Source organism: Triticum aestivum, chromosome 7B, assembly GCF_018294505.1.
Source record: "Triticum aestivum cultivar Chinese Spring chromosome 7B, IWGSC CS RefSeq v2.1, whole genome shotgun sequence".
NCBI lineage: Eukaryota > Viridiplantae > Streptophyta > Magnoliopsida > Poales > Poaceae > Triticum > Triticum aestivum.
The window spans coordinates 419,907,291-419,928,689 of NC_057813.1; the positions used below are offsets into that span (position 1 = coordinate 419,907,291).

At 46.6% G+C, this 21,399-nt stretch overlaps 1 long non-coding RNA gene across 2 annotated transcripts; it reads left to right on the forward strand.

The window, feature by feature from the left end:
- Positions 1–1,713: 1,713 nt before the first annotated feature.
- LOC123158579 (uncharacterized) lies at positions 1,714–7,936 on the forward strand. Of its 2 annotated transcripts, XR_006479350.1 has the most exons (5): positions 1,714–1,957; positions 2,071–2,180; positions 6,411–6,508; positions 6,836–7,021; positions 7,340–7,936. It is a non-coding gene; the product is annotated as an uncharacterized lncRNA (long non-coding RNA). The 2 variants fall into 2 exon arrangements; XR_006479349.1 differs by having other exon boundaries at positions 6,411–7,021.
- Positions 7,937–21,399: the final 13,463 nt, after the last annotated feature.

A 21,399-nucleotide genomic window follows, 5' to 3' on the forward strand; every position in this document is an offset into this window, starting at 1 on the left:
AGCCTCAACAGTCATGACAATGGATACCAAGGTCATTATTCCCGCAACGGACAAGGAGATATCATAAAACCTTGTCACCTTTTTGGTATGATTGGCCTCAGTAATGAGCTCCGTACAGCTACAAACCCCGGATATATGTCATATGTGTGCGGACCCAGGTCAGAAAACAAGCACAAGGAATAATGCATTAATCATATCCATGGTCATACGAAGAATCAAGGACAGGTGTGACCAAGTTATTTCAAGAAGGTATCCTGATAAAACAAATCATGACTGTAAAAAGGATGAGACTGACATCAAAGGTATGATAATTTTTGCGCGACCATCAGGGTCCAGATACCCAAGTCAGTTGGAGGCCATAATCCCATATGGATCCACTATGTCATTCCCTCAGCGGCCTACCCTATTTACAAGGATTTTCATATCCTGCTGACCCATTTGACATGGTTAGTGTGGAATATCCAAGTCTGTTCTGTCAAATCCAAGAGTCCTTCGCAAGCTCAGCAGCCTGACCTCAGCAGCAGTGTTAAAGCATATAACAGCCTATTACCACAAATGGGTATATCGACCACATGAGAAAAATCAAAAGCCGAACAATCAGCTCAGACCCGGTATACTCACCGACGGAATCAAGTACATGGTTAGTCTGTCAGAAAAAGCAATTGTCCGTCAGCCCCTGTCGGACCAGTCTCAAGATGTTAATAAATGAGGTATGACACAGCTATAACTCCATACACCATTATATTGCTCACGACAGAAGGCAGTCAAATCTTTGGTACATATCTCATGCTCGAGCCAAGGAAATAAATCAAGATAAATCAGTGCCACCTATGAGCCGTCAGATCCTGTCAGAAGATGACCATGATAATTCTCAGCATTTATTGAAACCAGAAGGCCTGCATGTATTTGAAGCAACCACATGACAGAAGTAAAAAGGTTTTCATGATCAAAAGAAAATTTATGCTCAGATCCAGTGGACATCACCGCAGATATGAGAAAATTCACGTCAGTAAAAGGATTTGGAATGTGAGCAAAAACCTGTCAGAATTTGGGGAAAGGTGAAGCAAGCCACCCCAGAGCAAGGTAAGTTGATCATCTGAAATTCTTGGGGAACAATAAATAAAGGAAAAGGGGATACCCGAGTTGGAAACGGTGTCCTCAAGTCATACTTGTTCCCTGAGCAATCGAATCTCGAGGACGAGATTTCTTTAAGGGGGTAAGAGTTGTAACAGCCTGGATTTTGGCCCTTTTCTTTTTCTTTTGATTTATTTGGTTTTTGCTCTGTTTTTCTTTTGGTGTGGTTCTGTGGCCTTGCCACCTGGGAAATCATCCTCATTTCCCCTCATCATTCTCAAAACCTTGCCAAGATCATGTCACTTCACTTCTTGACCAAACCGTAAAATTCTTCTCTAGGGAAAATTCCTTTTCCTATTAAAGGAATGACCCTATCTGCTCTAGGTTGTGAAGCTTCCTATATTTTTGTCCATCCAAAAATTCTCAATTAATCAATTTATTTATCTATCTATCTATAACTATACTAATTAGTGACTCCCTAAGAATTACCACATTAATTAGAATGTACTGACCGTTTATCCCGTGGGACCGAATTATTACGGTGGAGATTGACCCATAATTTTTTGCTTAATTATGTGCTTAGTTCCGGCAAAAAAAACTCTAAATTAAGGCCCATAGCCCTTCACGGCTGTAAAATAGAAGCCGTCATCCTTATCCCTAACCTCCTGACCCCAACCATCCCACACTTCGCGCCATGGATTGCGCCGCCGCCCTGCTCAACAGCCATTGCCGTCGCTCCCTGCCCCATCCGCCGTTGCTGCCTGCCGCATCCCACCGCCATCGTGAACCATCTCTCCCTTTGGTCTTCTGTCTTTGACCAATACGGGGTGGCCTCTATGCTTCCGTTCGCGTGGTGGCCATGTGGCTGGTCGAGGGAACACAGGTGAGGCGGACTGTCACCTATTTGTCGATCTGTGCCCACCTCCTATTCTTCCTCTCCCCATCGAACATCACGTCCGTAGTTACTGCCACACATGGCGCTCTCCTCTCCTGCAGTGACCCTGTTGTGCCCCTTCACACATCGGACCACCGTGGCGCGGAAGTACCTGGAGAAGATCACGCTCCGCTTAGCAAATTCGGGTGTTTTCAGTCGGCTACCCAGCAAGGTAATTTTTTCCAGAAGTTCTTTCATGGAACTTGGGTGGAATGGATTCGTGGGTGTGCTAGGTGGAGTGCCATTAGATTGCCATGTTAATGGTCAGAATATCCTCTCCTGCACACACGAACTTGGGTTTGCCAAGGAAATAGGTCAATACTACTATCATTTGGCTTTGCAATGGTCACTTACATAGTTCTGTTTTTTCAAATCATGATGGTTTAGTTTGTTTGTTACCAGCTGCTTAAATTAGGACTAACAGTCGAGAGTTGTCGATTGGATTGAATTTGGAAGAGGACAATATAATTTTGTTATAGTTTGTGGTTCAGTTAGCTTTGAAAAAATGTTTAGGTGATGAATAATACACAATGAATTGCTTTCTGTTGCCCAGTGTACTACAATTTAATATGCAGAATGTGAGCTTAAACTTTTTGCCGAGAAAATGTCTGCAAAACTGCTAATTCCCAGGAGTAATTCATTCCCCGTCCAAGTATTTATTATTAATTGATGCTTCATCCGTTTATGCTGCAGAGTCATGGTCACATGGATGATTAGCATCTTTTGGCAAAAGCATGTTAATTCACTGAATAAATACTATTGCACCTATGACTATGAGCGAAGATGTCCACTCATGATTTTTGAGGACCACTTGAGGATGTGATCAGTAGTGCGGCTTCAAAGCTGCTTGATATGACATAGCGTTTGATTTTTACAAATCTGAAAGTCGAGCCTAAGCAATGTTACGGTTCAGATCTAAACCTTATAGTTGCTGATTATTTGTTGTGCGTTACTAATCTGACCGGCCATCAATCTCCACCTTAACCTTTTTTTATCTTTCTTATTAGCTCCACGTCTCTAGCGTCTATAGAGTCCTAACCCAAGAATCTCTCCTGCCGCCTTGAGTCCAAACCCTCGGCAAGAGTCTCCCCTGCATCCTCCTCTTCTCCGTGCCGTCTATGCCCCCTTCTTTTGCTTCTCGGGTCGCTATTGTGACGCGTCCGTCGTCTTTTTCATGAGCAGCTAGATGATTTCAGTCTGAGATTACATCCTCCTATAGAGAATCTTACCCTTTCCATGCTGTCACTGTAGCCAGGTCTAGCAAACTGGTCGTCCCTATGGTGTTTAGGCTTTCCCTAGGTGGACGATCTGGTCTTTTTTATGCGATGTCCAAAGAGTTGCTCGCTGCAATGATCAATGGCTGCAAAGCAGCATCTTATCCGATTACAGTTGTTTTAAGTAGCTAACAATGGCTGCAAAGCAGCATCTTATCTATTAGTTTTTCACCATCCGATTAATACTCTGTAGTTCATTATGTTCACATGACAAAGGAATTTGAAGTTAATAAAAAAATCTGACAGTTACTCCATGCAATTAGTTGTAATTAGAGGACACTGGGAAATAAGGTTTCAATCAGTACACTGCTATTGTATGTGAATAGTTATATATGAAGGGAGAATAAGCCACGGCTGACGAGCCGGGCGTGTCGAGTGCGGGTATGGGCGCGCACTGGGCTCGCTGGGCGCGTCGGGTCCGGGCAGTAGGGCGTGCGTGTGTGCGTGCGTTGGGTGCACGGGCGTGTCCGTGCACCAGGGTAGCGTGTAGGGGCCGTTGGCGAGCCACGCGGGTCGATCAGGGTGCGTTGGGCTGATGCTCACCGCGAGACGCGGCCGTGCGCTGGTATGTAGCGTGCGCGGTCAGAGCATGCAGAGCGCGGAGATGATCGCGGGCGAGTGGAGGCGTGGGTGCGTGCCCAGGGCGCCGGCTCGGGGCTATAAAGCCGCCTGGTGACGTTGTAATGGTTTGACACAGCCGAGTTCGTGCTCGAGGAAGAAAAGGGGGCGTTCGTGCGCCGGGAAAAACTCTGTGTCCACCGTTTCTCTGAATCTCTCTGAACTTCTTCTTCTTCTCTCCGGTGAGCTAGCCACGGCAGCTCTGAGCGAGCAGAGCGAGAGGGAGAGGCGAGCTAGGGCTAGAGAGTGGAGGTTCCAACAATTGGCATCAGAGCCACGTGGAGGAGGGAGCTCGCCGGCGATGTCCATCGTGTCGTACGCCGGCGGATCGGGCAGCACGGTGGCGCATGCGGCGCTGGTGCTCACGGGCGACAACTACACCACCTGGGCCATCAAGGTGGAGGCGGACCTTGATGCCGCAGGGCTGTGGGAGGCGGTGGTGCCGCCGGAGGACGCGGCGTCGGCGGTGATCGCCAAGAAAGACAAGCCGGCAAGGGCTTACCTGCTCCGGGCGCTCGCCGACGACCTTCTGCTGCAGGTGGTCGCGAAGAAAACCGCGGCGGAGATATGGAGCAGCCTGAAGGCGCGGTTCGTCGGAGCTGATCGCGTGCGGGCGGCGCGACTGGGCACGTTGCGCGGGGAGTGGGAGCTCCTGCGCATGGCAAGCGACGAGTCGCTGGACGCGTTCGCGGGGAAGATCAGCGGGATGGCGGCGCGTTTTGCAGGGCTCGGAGCGACGCTGGAGGATACAACTATGGTGAAGAAGCTGCTGGACTGTGTGCCCGATCGTCTGTACGCGGCGGTCGCTGGCATGGAGCAGTTCTGCAACCTGGATGAGCTGCGGTTCGACGATGCTCTGGGCGCCTGAAGGCGTTCGACGAGCGGCTGCGGCGGCGAGGACAGGCAGGCGGCGAGGGCGCGGATGGGCAGCCGCTGTACACTGCAGCACAGTGGCGCGCGCGCGAGCGGCGTCGAGGCGGTGCCCGCGGAGAGGACGATGACGACGGCGCGGCAAGCACGGCATCAGGCAGCGGGGACAACCGTCGCGGCAAGTGCTACAAGTGCGGCGTCAGAGAGCACTTCAAGCGGGAGTGCCCCCTGCTGCGGAAGGAGCCGGCCGCGGGGCGTGCACTGCTGGTCGACGGCGACGTTGAGGACGCCGGGCTGCTCTGAGCCGCGGCTTAGGGCGTGAATGAAGGGAGAATAAGCCATGGCTGACGAGCCGGGCGTGTCGAGTGCGGGTATGGGCGCGCACTGGGCTCGCTAGGCGCGTCGGGTCCGGGCAATAGGGCGTGCGTGTGTGCGTGCGTTGGGTGCACGGGCGTGTCCGTGCACCAGGGTAGCGTGTAGGGGCCGTTGGCGAGCCACGCGGATCGATCGGGGTGCGTTGGGCTGATGCTCACCGCGAGACGCGGGCGTGCGCTGGTATGTAGCGTGCGCGGTCAAAGCATGCAGAGCGCGGAGATGATCGCGGGCGAGTGGAGGCGTGGGTGCGTGCCCAGGGCGCCGGCTCGGGGCTATAAAGCCGCCTGGTGACGTTGTAATGGTTTGACACAGTCGAGTTCGTGCTCGAGGAAGAAAAGGGGGCGTTCGTGCGCCGGGAAAAACTCTGTGTCCACCGTTTCTCTGAATCTCTCTGAACTTCTTCTCTCCGGTGAGCTAGCCACGGCAGCTGTGAGCGAGCAGAGCGAGAGGGAGAGGCGAGCTAGGGCTAGAGAGTGGAGGTTCCAACAATATAAGTTGGTATATTTGAAGGATGTGAAGACAAAATCGTAGTATTTACAACAGAATCTTTGTTGCTTACATATTGAGCATGATCTCCATGCATGTGGTCTTTGTTTCTTAAGCTCCCAAACTAAGCTTAAGGTGCCATATGGAGATGGAGATGGCCACACACCGACAGGTTAGGGATTTTGAGGTCCATAGTGGCGAGTATTTTGGGGAAAAATTTATGGTGCAAATGATATGCTAAAGTTTAGATGCAGAGTACCTGCTTTGATCTGTAAGCTGCACACAGGGCAGAGGATGCAATTTGGTTTAGAAGAAGAAAACACATTGACACCATGGCTTATAATTCTTAGGATAGTATCAGAAAGTATATGCAATATGGTTTAGGTAACAAAAACACAGCATTATGTCTTCCGTTGGAAAATTTGCCACTCCGGAGACATAAACAGAATTATCACTTTCATCTTATTGCTGGTATTTTCTTAAAGTAAGAAGATAAAGAAGAGATGGATTTATATGAAGCAGGCTTGCCGCAACAGTCAAAAGATGATGTCTCAGTATTTCACACTTAAAGCGAGGACAAGTGCTCATAAATGATTATATGTATCTACTTTATTAAACTAGCATATTCACTAATCCCCCGAATCCATGTACTATATATTCTTCCTTATTGCATGACGTTCTTTTGCTAATTGATAAATATGTCCATTTTCACTATAATTTCACAATATCTGCTATGTACAGTGGCATCATTGAGCATTCCTTTACTTTTCACATTTCAGTTCAATGTTCTGCACAGTGCACAGTATAACACTACATTGGATGGCGCTATTAAATACTTCGAGGTCATGTGACAGAGCACGGAAAAAGAACTATCGAGGTATGTTTTATGCTCATACTACGATTTTGAGATTCAGATGCAGTTTTATTTAGAACACATTTTTATCATAATATTCAATTCCAATGCATTTGGAATGGGTCAAGTCAATTGTAAGAGTTGAATTAGCTACTTCGCCTTTGAGTCCTTTGTGGTTTAGTTGTAATTTTTTATTCAATAAATTCCTAAATGCACCATTTCTTATGAGAAGGGTTTTAAAAATCAAAATCACAATGTTGTATATATGTTTCGTGCCTCTCACGTCAATCCTAAGAGGGCACAGGTTGGGTTCAATATTTTTATCGTCAGATCTAACCATGATGAAGGCAGGCCCCTCCGATTGATATTAGGAAGGTGGAAGGTTGACCAGCCGTCTCTTCCTCTCCGTCGTCTCTCCATGGTGTGCATGTTAAGAACTTATGCAGCAGCGGACGCCAATTTCATGCAGCCGCCAGCATCAACTTTTGTGGAGTCCTCTTCTAGGATCTGATACGAGTCCCTCCGACATCAGATAAGGTAATCACTAACCTACTACTCTCAGATCTAGAAGTATTTTGTATAGCGCCCCATGTGTTACTTTGATCTAATAAGGTTGAAATACTATGAAGTTCATGGTGAGCAAGTGTTGATTTTGGACAAAATAGTCTCAGTAGTTACAGTGCCCATGAAACATTGCGATACGATCAAGTTTTAATGTACACTACCGAATATACCTGATATGAGTAGGGTAGAAAAAACATTTGATATGGTATTTTTCTTGCATATATTTAGTAATTAGGCCTTTCCATTTTCTGAAACAAAACTGATGTATGTTTCCCTGATTTTCCTGTGTAGGTTTGGGCATGCCTGAGGACGAATCCAATAATCAACTGCAAACTGATCGTATCGTATGTTGTGTACGATCGACACATTTGCTTGGGTGGAAAAGTCTCGCTTCTGATTACAGCGCTTTCAGAAGACAGTAGAAGTCGTTTGGTTCAGCCCTTCTGTTTTGTGTTACGGTGCTATCGGATACAGGCTTCACTTCGCTTCTGCGAAAACGTCCGATCACGGCTGGATACAGAATCCTCTCCGCTATGCAGTCCGATCACGGCTGGATACAGAATCCTCTCCGCTATGCATTCATTCGCGGCCGAACCAAACAAAACGCGTATTCTGGAGGAAATATCAGAGGCAAAGCTTCCCGACACTGAAAATCGAAAACGATACAACGTGGAACCAAACGCCTCCCATATTTCTTCAGTTCCACTTGGAAAACATAGATTGATTATGTATCAATAAACCATGTGTTAGTCAAGACAAAAATATCGATGTAAAGCTCAGGTTTGTTAAGTTGTTTGGTTGTACGTGTGACATGGTTCATATACATATTGCTAGCTACTTTATTTTTCGTTCATTAATAATACTATGTTGAAGAAACTTACCATGTTATTTTGGTTATCATTGTCATTTAGTATCTAATACTATTTTACCCCATGGTTATAGTTATATTTTCAAATACATATCAATGTGCTTTATAATTTATGCGGAACTTTCACTTATTGGGAAGTGAACAAATGTGAGCCATCGTTCCATATAAAAATGACATGGCACTTTTCTTAAGTAGGTTATTATCCTGTTATGTGGTAGAATAATAAGCGTTCTCTAATTAATAATTCAATAAAATCAGTCCTAACGGTTGTCAAATTGCATCTTAGATTGTCTATATATATTATAATCACCGCATGCACTCTTTAGTTACCAACTTGGATCACCTTCCAGCTGCATCTTTGGTAAGAGGAATACGGAACAGACAAATTGGTAGCTTCTCTTTTGTGAGAGAAAGATAATTTGGTAGCTCAGTTGGACATGCTCTTTCAATTATAAAATGAGTTGCTGCAGGGTCAAATGGTCCATTACTCCGTAGCATAGACACTGGCTAAAGTTAGATGATGCCTTAGTGGATAAAAAAAAAGGAGAAATACTACTATAACATGGAAAACATTTCAAGTTTGTACCATGTGAACCAAAGTGTAAGTTCGTTCTGTTCTAACCTTTTGGTTTTCCTGTGCGCTTCGTTGTGACAGGGTTGCTATTAAAAAAACAAAGTTCATGGATATTTTGGGTATGATTATTTTATACAATTAGTCTATGCTTTATAAAAAATCCGTAACTAGAACGCCCTAAAAATAATAATATGAGAAATAGTAAGTGAATCAAACTAGCATTTTCTAATAATTATCTTTCAGGCTATATTAGTTGTATAAATATTGATTCTTCTTCACGATGCCTAAGCAAACACAGATTTTTTGTCGAATCTGTTGTACAATGAAATAAGCATCCTGTGATGCATGTGTTCCAAAACAAAATGTAGTGTGAAGAAATTAAACTTTCAACAACTTAACTATAAGGCTATATTCATCATACCTTTTTTCCGAAGGGTTTAAGTAATGCATTGTTGAAAGCTAGCCCGTGCAGGTGCATGGGTTGACGACTAGTTCTAATAATTCCTTTGGGTCATATATAGCTCAAATATGCCTAAACATTGCCTTGGCCAGTTTAAAAATAATTCCCCAATAATTATTCTTCCTTTCTGCCCTAAATGGCACTTTGTGAAGGAAGTGTCATTTATATTTTTCCTAGTGGCTCCCAACCTTTTTGGGCATGTTTATATGTCCAAATAATTGCCCCATGCACAAGTTCAAATTTATTTGCCTAGCCAATCTTCCTTAATGAATTTTCAAAGTTTCTGACAAACAGAAGGCTTTGTGAAGGAAGTACTAGCTAGGAGTACCCAAATGAGTTGAACTTTTGCACACTCCTTAATGTGCTCATATTAATCCCTCCACCCATTTGCAGCTCCATCCAATCATCTATGTGAGCACATGAGCAAATCTTTGATTCTGGCAATATTTTTAGGTTGTGAAGCAAGTGTATTTTGTATTGCTTAAAAAATCTGATAAATTAGCAGATCATTCTTCTACCCATAAAACATCTCTCCACCCAATTTGGCATCATTTCAATGAGCCATTTGATCATCAAAATTATTTCAAGTTTCTGGTCAACAGGGATGTTTGTGAAGCAAGTGCCATTTTGGCTTGTCCATTTGGCATGAGCTTTTTACAACATCTTCATAGTCCAAATAATCAAGCCTTGCGCAATTTCAGCTCAAGTTGATACTCCATGTGAGAGCATCATCATGATCTTCATTTCTGGACCAAAAATGCAGTTGTGAAGCGACTATATTAATTCTTGGTCCATTTCTCCTCAAAACCTCCAGGACTGTAGTCTTTCGATGGATAAACCTCCTGGACAAACTTTTTACCATCTTACCAAGCTGGTGTCACCACAACAAGTTACAAACACCTTCTTACTGATTTACTTTGGAGCTAACTGCAAATCACTTCTTTGCCCCTGGACCTATTTATTTCCTCATTTTGACTAAGGGCACGATGGTCTATCTACTGGACATAGTCGGCCTGGCCAGAACGCGCTGTTTGCACCAGAGCCCGTGGTGATCACACTGGCGTCACCCACAGTGCAAGCTCTGGATCGGTCCGGCCACTGTTCTCGTCTCCTCCCTCCTCGTCTGGACCTCCATTCATGTCCTGGAGCTAGCCCGTGATCGACTGCATCGCCCTGCGTCGCTGCTTCGTCGCCGTTCGCCTTAAATGCACCGCTAGCGCCATGCCCGTGCCGCGTCCAGCCTCTGCCCGCCATTAAAGCTCGGTCGGGCTCGCTCGTGAGCTCTATAGCTCTCCCCCGCGCCTATATAAGGATCCCCGAACCCCTCCGCACCTCACCAGCCTCTCCCCAAGCCTCCCCGACCACTAGAGTCGTCTGGTCTCGCCGGAGTTCGCCTCCCCGCCTCTCCACCACTCTACGATGCCTCCTTTGCCTCTGAATGGATGCGGTGCTCTGCCCTGAACCTGTCGGTGCCCGCACCTTGGCCTGAGGTGGCCGGAGCAGCCCGTTCCATCGCCGGCGCCCGCCCTGCTCCTCTCTGTTCTCCTCCCATCGCCACTTCCCCAAGGCATCCTCGCCGTCCTTGCTGCCTTTCTCTGCTGCGACCGGCCGAGCCGCGCCCGCTGGTGGCCTCTGCCTGGCCGGACTTGGCCGGAGCCGCCTGGGCCCCTCGCCGCGCCTGTCGGTGTCAAAACCGGCGGATCTCGGGTAGGGGGTCCCGATCTGTGCGTCTAAGGCTAATGGTAATAGGAGGCAAGGGACACGATGTTTACCCAGGTTCGGGCCCTCTCGATGGAGGTAAAACCCTACTTCCTGCTTGATTGATCTTGATGATATGAGTATTACAAGAGTTGGTCTACCACGAGATCGTAGAGGCTAAACCCTAGAAGCTAGCCTATGATGATTATGATTGTCCCTATACGGATCAAACCCTCCGGTTTATATAGACACCGGAGGGGGCTAGGGTTTACACAGAGTCGGTTACAAAGAAGGAAATCTAATATCCGGATCGCCAAGCTTGTCTTCCACGCAAAGGAGAGTCCCATCCGGACACGGGACGAAGTCTTGAGTCTTGTATCTTCACGGCCCAATAGTCCGGCCAAAGTATATAGTCCGGCTGTCCGGATACCCCCTAATCCAGGACTCCCTTAGTAGCCCCTGAACCAGGCTTCAATGACGATGAGTCCGGTGCGCAGTTTGTCTTCGGCATTGCAAGGCGGGTTCCATCTCCGAGTACTCCAACGCAGATTGAGGATTGTGTCCAGCTTTGCGAGATAATTTCCGCACACCACTTTAGAGAGCATAGCACTTCATTAATCTGATCTGCTGACAATTTTTGTACGGTGTGCTCTTACACTGTGGCCTGGCCCAACACGAACCGATTTTTCTTGGGCTGCCTTGATACGCGTTGCGAGGCGGTTTATTGGCACGCCTTGCCAAAGCAGAGATCGTGTTCCACTTATCGCGGGATCCTCCATCAATACGAGCGTGTGCAACCCCACGACGCCTGTTGGTATGACTCCGTGTTTTCAGGTAAGTCCCAAGCGGCTACGCTGAGGACGCTTGATATTCACCCCCTTTATAGAGGGGCCGAGGCCTATCCCTCTTTTCTACCACGCTTGCGCCTTTCCGCATCTCGAGTTCTAACACCCGAAGCCCAAGCTCAACCACTTCGGATCTTGAATCATGTCCGGATCCAACCTTCAAGGTCGATGGATGGCCTCCTCGGTCATAGAGTAGGACATCGCGAAGCTTAGGGAGGTCAGATATCTGACCGTTGACATCAAGCACAGGCTTCCTACTCCAGGGCAGGTCATCCCTACTCCCGAGCCCAACAAGAGCATCGTATTTGTTTCTCACTTCCTCCGCGGCTTAGGCTTCACCCTTGATCACTTTGTGAGAGGGCTCATGTTCTACTACGGGCTAGATTTTCATGATCTAGCTCCGGACGCCATCCTTTACATCTCGTCGTTCATCGTTGTGTGTGAAGCTTTTCTCCACGTCACCCCGCACTTCGGCCTATGGCTCAAGACCTTCAATGTGAAGCCGAAGATGATTGAGGGGCGACATGCGGAGTGCGGAGGTCACTACAAAAAAAATACACTTCCGTGATGATACATGTTTGTCACATTAGGTCGCCATTTTTGTCATGCATGTACATCCATGACAAATTTATGACAGAATCAAGATAGTCATACCTGTGCTGTCGTAGAAGTGTTCCATGACATTACCAAAATTATCATCACGGAAGTGTCCACTTCCATGATGATAAATCGCGCGTCACAGAAGTGCTTTCGTCAAGGGTGATCGACACGTGGCATCCACCGTAACGGAACACCGTTAAGCTATTGGGTCGGATTTTGGATCCGATAACCCGTTACCAGCCACGACCAATGCCGATTTTCCACGTGTAAAATTCTCATTGGCTGACGGATCCACGTGTCAGCTCCGCATTGGCACAGGTGTCACTCATCCAACGGTCGAGATGGGCCTATGATATGTTGACACGTGGACCGGCCCAAAAGTGGCCCACAAAGTTTAAATGGGCCGGCCCAACCGAAGGCCCATAAGATGTAGCGGACCATAACGGGCCGGCCCAGCCAAAGGCCCACCAAATTTAGCTGACCATAATGGGCCGGCCCAGCTAAAGGCCCACAAGATTTTGCGGACCACAATGTGCCAGCCCAGCTAAAGGCCCACAAGATTCTGCAGACCATAATGGGCCGACCCAGCTAAAGGCCCAACATTCTCTGTCAAATCGGCCCGTCAACGGCCTGGTCTAAACTTTTCATCAATGCGGCCCATGGTCACTTCTGGCCCGTTAACAGTCCGCTAAGTAATTGGGCCGAATTATGGCCTGGTGTATATCCGGCCTGTTAAAGGTCCGGCTTCATTTGGGCCCATTTACAGGCCATCAAAACTTTCGGCCCATAAACGACCGTGAAGGATTTGGGTCATATTCGGCCATGTCTATCATTCGGCCTGTTAGAGGCCCACTATATATTTGGCCCACTTTCGTCCTGTTGTCATTTTCGGCCCGTTAACGCCGGACGTAAACCATGGGCCATATGTGGCCCAACGTCATATCAGGCCCATTAACGGCCCATATAGAAATGACGATAATCTAGCCCGACCGAAGTTTCGGCCTGTTAAAGGCCCGTGTATTAGGTCGGCGCATTTACGGCCCGTCCTAATTTCGGCCTGTCAAATATCCGCATCGTAAATGGGCCACCATTTCGGCCTGCTAAGTCCAGTGGGTTATTTGGCACAATCAGGGCCCAATCTCACTTTCGGTCTATTAAAGGCCCATGTTTTTATGGCTCGACATATTTACACCTGTAAACGGCCTACTTTTACTAAGGGCCAAAATTATGTTTAGGCCTGTTAAAGGCCCACTATGGGCACAGGCCTACCAAAAAAATTTGAAAGCTTATGCTAATTTAAGCCCAGATATTTTTAGTGGGCTACATGCGGCCCGTAATCGTTTTTAGCCCAATTGGAATGGGCCCGACGAATGTTGGCATGTTGGGCTCCTATGAAGCTTTCGTCCGAATACATTACTAAGATAAACCTACACTATAGAAAAATAGCATCATAATTACTGCAGCCTGTGGAAGCATCATAAATGTTGTATCACAACAAAATAAATTCCAATCATACAACAAAAGGCCTGTTGGCATAAAGTTTGCAGTCCTTCCAAATAAAAGCACCATCAGATGTATAGAAGCACAGATCATTTGACCTAAGTGCTAATGTTTCAGGCTGTAGAATCTGATGGAGCAGCACGATCTCCACCTTTTTCCGCCATTGCTCTTCAACAACGAAGCGAATGTCTGATAGTCTGGTTTCAAAACCATTCATATCTTGACGGCATTTCTCAACCACTATTCTTGTTTCGGAAACAACGTCCATTAGGGATTGGACTTGTGTCTGGAGCATAGATATATCACTCTGTCTAGCAGGAAGATTTTGTTCAGTAGGTGATTTGGACGAGGTTACCTTGACAACCAACCCACAATTACGCAGGAAGGTGCTTTTTGCACTGTTAGTGGAGAGATACTGACGCACTGCAGCAAGAGGTGACATTGTGCCTATAGTAGCCTCGTCACCTTCAGGTGGTTGTGGCTGTTCAATCATTTGCTCCATAGCTTCCTGAAAGTTTGAACTTGTAGATTAGTGTACCAGTGAGTTACTAATGAGAAAAAAAACAAACAAAGTAGGTTAAACGTTTATACATAACTTATTTTGGTGAACTACTGTAATACATTAGCATGTATTGTAGTGCCAACTACATAATAAAATCACTTTCAGAACATATGTCCATGTAGCATGCCTACTGTATTGTCTATTTCCTCACATTCGTTAACATCTAAGGATAAAGAGACATGGTTTAAAGTAGTATGAACATAGTATGACATCATTCATATCATGGGCAAACAGATATAAAACAAACAGGCTATTTTATCATTGTGTGCGCACGTGAACATAACAACTAGATTACAGATCAAGACCAAAAGAATATCCTTCATCTCTTTTAAACCATGTAAGGTGAAATGATACGTTAAGACAACTGTGTATAAAAGTGAACAGAGTAACTGACATTGGCTGCAAACCAAGTAGTTAAATGAACACATCACAGTACCAATCAATTCAAGGCAGGAGGAGTAAGGACTTACAACAGCGGCTTGAACTGGTGTGCTCATGCCCTTCATCTTGCTGGTGTGGCAATCCCTGAAGATTTGCACTGCATTCGGTTCAGGTTCTTTTTGGTCCTCATGGGCTTTCCGCTGTATTTGGAACAAGTCAATATAGATACGATAATATGGCACCAAAAAAGAAGGAAGTAGCAGCTATTTACAAGAGCCTCGCAGTGTGCAATATAGCTACGAGATCTTGTTGTCTGTTGGAATTTCCCTTTAGAACGGTTGGTTTTGTTCTTCAAACAGTTAGCCTAGAAGAAGATACACTTGTAAGGCACATACATAAATACAAGTTCAATATGTGGTCTGATCAAATACATATAGCCTACCTGATACTTTGGATCAGACCAGTGTTTAACGAGGGTTGTCCAGTCTTCATCTGTAATATATTCCACTGGAGATGTTTGGGCGATTTCATTGTTAGCCTTGCCTTCAAAGTGAGATTTTCTAAGGTGGTACCGATACTGTCACAGAGCAGACTGAAAAACATGAGTGCATGCTTGTTTAGTTGCATCATCTTTTAGATCCAACTTGAACCTCATCTGTTGAAAAAAGAATGTGAGTCTTATTAGGAGGAAGCTAGAAAGTATGGGACAGAGCAAGACAATATTACTAATTGCGATGAATAACATTACCTACAGATAAATGGTCAAGGAAGGTGTTAAACTGGGTATTGTCTTTCTCATTCCTATACTGGATCCACGTTGGGAGGATACGCGCATGACACCTAACGGCAACGGCTGCCTCTGATATTAACTTGGCTGACTCTGTAGCATCACGTGGCCTTTTTCAACCCGCCTCAAAATGTGTCAGGACCCCGACTCAATGCCACATCGATCTAGCATGTGACACCTCATATCACTTTGCGGCCTCACGCATGGTATTCCCACGGGTGTCGCCTTACCTTTGCCCAGGACCATTTGTGCCTTTTGGCACACGTATATGATAGTGTCGCTAGCATCCATATGATAAGGAGCCCGGGCTGACATGGCTAGTCGTAAACCCAAAGTGGCACAAACTTACAGGAAAAGGCATCCATGACCCAGCATCGAACGTGTCGGTCATCAGCGAGTGAATCCAGGCTGTAGCACTGGGCTAGTAGGACTCCGGTGAAGCAGGCTGTAGCGGCTAACAGGACTCCGGTATTCATCGCGTGAAATTTCCCCGAAGGGACAGACACAGGAACGAAGAAGGACACATGCCGTCCAGCCTAAGTGTTCCGGAGTAGTAGCAAGCTACCATGGCTCAGTGGAAGCACTAGGAGACATTTCCCGGTAAGAGAGGCTACTAAGGATAAACAACTAGATAGTCAGATCCTACACATACCAAGCATTTCAGTAACATACACACAATATGCTCGATATGTGCAAATACAACATGGCATCACAACATGACTCTACAACTCAAGTGTTTTATTCAACAGGCTCCGAGGAGCGAGATATTACAAACACGGGTCTCTCGACCCAGCATTCAGAGCATACAAGTAGAAAGCACAAGCGGAAGCTTTAACATGTCTGGGTACAGACATCTATAAATGAAAAAGGCTGAGAAGCCTGACTATCTACCAGATCCTGCCGAGGGCACAAGATCGTAGCTGAGGTAACAAGCTAAACGTCGAAGTTCATGCGAAACTACTAGTGAGACTGACGTCTCTCTGCAAAAACATAAAATAGGCAAACGTGAGTACAAATGTACCCAGCAAGACTTACATCAGATGTAGCTACATATGCATCATTATCAACAAAGGGATGGTGGGGTTTAACTCCAGCAAGCCAGCTTTGACTCGGTGGCTATCCTGAACTACGACTACAAGTAACTCTTTTGAGGTGGCGCACACGAGTCCACATATTCACCATATCAATACACCACTATGGATCCGCTCCCGTCTCCCTACGAGAACGCCATCCATAGCACTCACACTTATCTTGCGTATTTTACAGTATCCACTTTCACTTGTCTATGAACTGTATAGGCAACCCAGAAGTCCTCTACCGCGGACACGGCTATTCGAATAGATGATGTTAACCCTGCAGGGGTGTACTTCTTCACACACGCTCTCGCCACTTACCGCCATGTACACGTCATGTATCTCGGCAACCTTCAAGCGGAAGCCTGGCGAGGGTGTCGGCCACGGCCTACCTAAACACTCAAGTCTCTAGTCCAGGTTTATTGCCTATTCAGGTTCCATCCGCAGGGAGTCCGGCCGAGGTTTCCACATACGGCCCCGAACGATGTGTATAGGGTTCCGCGACACCAAACGGGCGCCCGGCATACCCGGCCACGTGCCTACCGCATCACAGCCCACCCCTCCGGTCAGCACTGCGCACAGCCTCCAGCATACTACAAACACCAGAAACTACTTGCAACTCCTGGACAGAGGACAAGGGTGGTTAAGAAGCCGAGAGAGTCAATTAAGGATCCCAATGTGTTGTAGTAGCTGTTCATGGATCACAAACACAGAACTCAGTTCCTGAGGACGGCTTCAATGAGACAACCCACCATGTACACCTACATGGCCTCTCACCGCTACCTTTACCAAATCGTGTTCACACACTTAGCTCACACATAGTAGGACATGTTCACACACCTCTGATTCATCCCTGATGAATCAGACCTGACTCAACTCTAAGCAGTAGCAGGCATGGCAAACAAGTATGAATGAGTAGGCACAACAGGGCTCAAATAACTCCTACTCATGCTAGTGGGTTTCATCTATTTACTGTGGCAATGACAGGTCATGCAGAGGATAAAGGGGTTCAGCTACCGCAGCAAGTAACAAATGAATCGTTGTTGTCCTAATGTAGTAAAAGAGAGCAGGAGCGAGAGAATAGGATTGTATCGGAATGAACAAGGGGGTTTCGCTTGCCTGGCACTTATGAGGATAGTATAACTCTTCATCGGCGTCATCGATCTCATCGTCGGTATCATGTCTATCGAGAGGGGACAAATACCGGCAACGCAGAAGGAAACACAATCAATGCAATGCACAATATGATGCATGATCATGACTTGGCAATATGCTATGGTTTGAGCTAATGCAACTAGCAGCATGTTAAATGGAATTGGTTTGAATCTAAGATTCAAATTCAAACTCCATATATGACATTTCAAATGCCATTAATTCAAATTGTTGTATACAGCAGCTTTAAGTTGTTCAAACATGCATGATAATGCCATAAAAAGATTCTTTGGATTTTTCTGATCATTTTTCATATATAAATTATTTCATTTGGAGTTACGGTTGAATTTCTATGAATTTTATAAGTTTAAGCCTTTTTCTGGATTTTCTGAATAAATAGAATTAAAATAATACCAGAAAAGGGATTACTGCGTCAGCCTGACGTCAGCATGAGGTAAGCGAGTCAACAGGGCAGCCCAGGTCAAACTGACCAGTGGGTCCCGTGTGTCAGTGGCTAACTAAACTAACCTAGTTTAATTAGCACTAACCTAGGTTAAACTAATTAAGTTTTAAACCTAAACTAGATTAATTAGCCGGGCGGGGCCCGCACGTCAGTGAGTCGGGGGGAAGTCAAACCCCGGTCAAGCGGGGTCAAACCCGCCGGACCCGGTCAACGGCTTGTCGCCGACGACGACAGAGACGGCGGAGGGCTTCGGAAACGTTGTTCCGGTGACCAAAAGAGCGGCGGAGGAGCTCTGTGCATAGCTGGAGAGCTCTCGCATCTAACGGTGTAAGAAGTAGCAGCTGGGGTGGTCCGAGCGATGGCGACGTCGAGCTTTGCGGCGGCCGGAGTTCGGCCAACGGCGGGTTAGGCGATGCAGGGAACGGTAGGAGCCGCGGGTGGTCGCGGTCGACTCCTGGGAACGTGCTAAGCACGGTGGTGCGCTCGGTTGCGAGCTTGCGCGGCTATGGCCACGGCTACGCCATGGCCGGCGGCGAGATGCTTCGGTCACGGCGCGTCGACGGGGAGAGGGGCGAGGGGCGTAGGAGCTCACATCGGTTCCGCAGGGTTGGTCAGTGGGCTCGGGGAGAGGCCGGAGCAAGCGGGGTGGCGATGGAGATCTCCGGCGTCGGGAGGTTGAAGACGACGGCGTGGAGGCGCTCGGGGGCGTCCAGCGTTGCAGAGCTCGACGAGGTGGAAGAGGGGTACTAGGCGGAGCTCTTGGGCATCTCAGAGCGTCGCCGGGATGGGGGTGTCCGCGGTGGTGGCGAGCGGCAGCGACGGAGGCGTTTGGGCGGAAAGAACAGAGGAGGGGGAGAGCGTTCGGGGGAGAGAGAGGGAGATCCTGACAGCTCTGGGGTCGCGTGGCGTCGTCCAGTCGTGTCGAGGAGGAGCCAGGCAGGGAGGGACGGAGGAGGTGGAGGCCTCAGGCGCGCTGGCGTCGACACGGCTCTGCCTACTGGCAGAGGTTGAGGACGACCGCTTCGCCCTGGTGGGCTGGGCCTTAGCTACAGTGCTGGGCCAGCTGGGCTGCCACGTGAGCGCCAGGTAAGTTCTCTCTCTCTCTGGTTCCTCTATTTTATTTTATTTTGTTTCTCTTTTCTATTCCTTTTGTTCTATTTTGAATTAGTAAAAATACTAATCCATTTTGTAAAATCCTGAAAATAATTGTGGGCACAGTTTGGACAACCCAAAACTAGTTTCAGAATTATTAGAGCATTTAAAAATATTTATAGGATTTAAATGCTCCAATTCAAATACGATATGAGTTAATTCAAAGATCCAGAATGTCCTAGAAATATATTCATCATTTTTGGCAGAGGTTTTCACCTTTGTCAGAATCATGAACATTTTCAAGGGGCATCTTGGGTTCTTTGAAAAAGGTTTTGGACTGAGCCTAGTTGAGTTCCATTTGGTGCTAGGGTTTGAACATCCCCATTTCAAGTTTAACTGAAATTTAAACATGATGCAAACACTCTAATGCATGCACTAGCTAGGGTTGTGACAACTCACCCCCACTAAACAAGAATCTCGTCCCGAGATTCAAGCATAGGGTAAGATGAAGGAGGGGACGCAAACTAACACAATCTTCATGATCCAGATGTCCTTCTCAAGGGTGTTGATTCATTGCATCACCTTGATCGCGACGTCTTGCTTTGAGAACTACATCCAACATAACAACGAGAAGAAAAGGAGAATTCTAAAAGGATCAATCTTCTCGAATATCAAACAACTCAGGATCAACTCACGGAGTGAGACATTGAAACACCTCTTGATCTGAGACACGAAGCATACATCTTGAGGGATGGAGTGGAACAGATGGCGAAGGTTCACTAGGTAGACGACAATCCCGCCTTAAGGGGGTGGTGATTGGTCGTCAACGTAGCGAAGAGTTGAGTTGCCATGATACCATAACAAGACATTTTGGAGGAGGGTGATTCATAGAATTATTACCTTAAGTGGCAAAAAGAATTACCTTTGATTCAAAGATCGCTAAGACTTTCTATACCAGCCTAAGGCAAATTATAGCAATCGTTTGGCGGAGTGCGAAGGAATGGCATGCCAGACTAGAATGGATGATGTGGATTACCTTGTTGAAAACAACACAAGGGATATTTTAGTAACTGGGGAGAAGCTCAGCAGTAGAGAGTGAGTCCACTGTTTGAAAAGTTATAGCATAATCGAGGAAAACTGGGAGCAATCCCAGTTAGTGCCGGTGATAACACCTGGTGCTTGTGCGTGCTCTCAAGAACTTGAGCATTTCCATATTCATCAAGGTTTTACCAATATCCGTGTCAAGGATCATGGCAACACAACATACCACCAAGATGAATAGTGATGGATGATGCAGATGCAAAGAAAGATAACCTTCTCAGATTTCACCTTAGCGAGGCCAAGGAAACAAAATCTGGATGATCGACCAAGAGGCATTTAGCACTCCGCTTCTAATGTTCTCCTTGATGCACTAGCATATCCCATTCATAGATATGGTTTGATATCTAGAACATCAAGTAAAAGGTCGGACTTCGGAAAAAAACAAAAAACCATAAGGAACAACTACGGAGGAAATCCTACGAAATCCTTATGGGGAGGTGGCCAACTTCCTCAAACAAGATACTACAATAATGGGTCTTCCGGCTGGGTGTGTTGGCCACGACATCCACTTTCCGGGTTACAGAAAGACCAACATTATAGCTCTTGGGAAACGTTCCAACCATCATATCTGCCTGAGATTCAGATCTGGTTGGTGTCAGGATATTCCAGACTCGTCAAGCCTAGAAAGGAAAGTGAAAGTTTGCAGCACAAATCCACGAGATGACGTTGCGAGATTCTCGGGAGATGAACGACGATAGCAAGCTCCAAAACATGAGCTGGTTCTGCTACACCCATGTGAACACGTTGTCCCAGACAAGCATGACCAAGTGGTAGTCTTATGATGAAACACTACCGAGTTCAGGTGGGAGCCATCAACGAGGATATCAGAGTTCTTACATAAGGCATGCTCTTAAGAAGGAACTTCTTCTCCTTGAAAAAATCAATCAGTGGCTTGGTGTGCTAGGGACACATATAGAATGAAGGTTGCAAATCTCCAAACCACAGAATACTTCACATGTATGCATGACTGATTCGGGATGATTCCAAAGGAAGCAACATTGAATTTCTCGGATTCATGGCGGCAACTTGCATCAACTGCACATGAACTGGAGGAAGTCACTTCTTACATCCGAACATATGCTTCATGAGCTAGCATGAACAAATGCTTTCAAAAGTTTCCAACACTAGCTTAATGTTCAACAAAATTATGGAGAATACAAGGATGTTGTCGATGGGCTCAACAACAATTCATCCA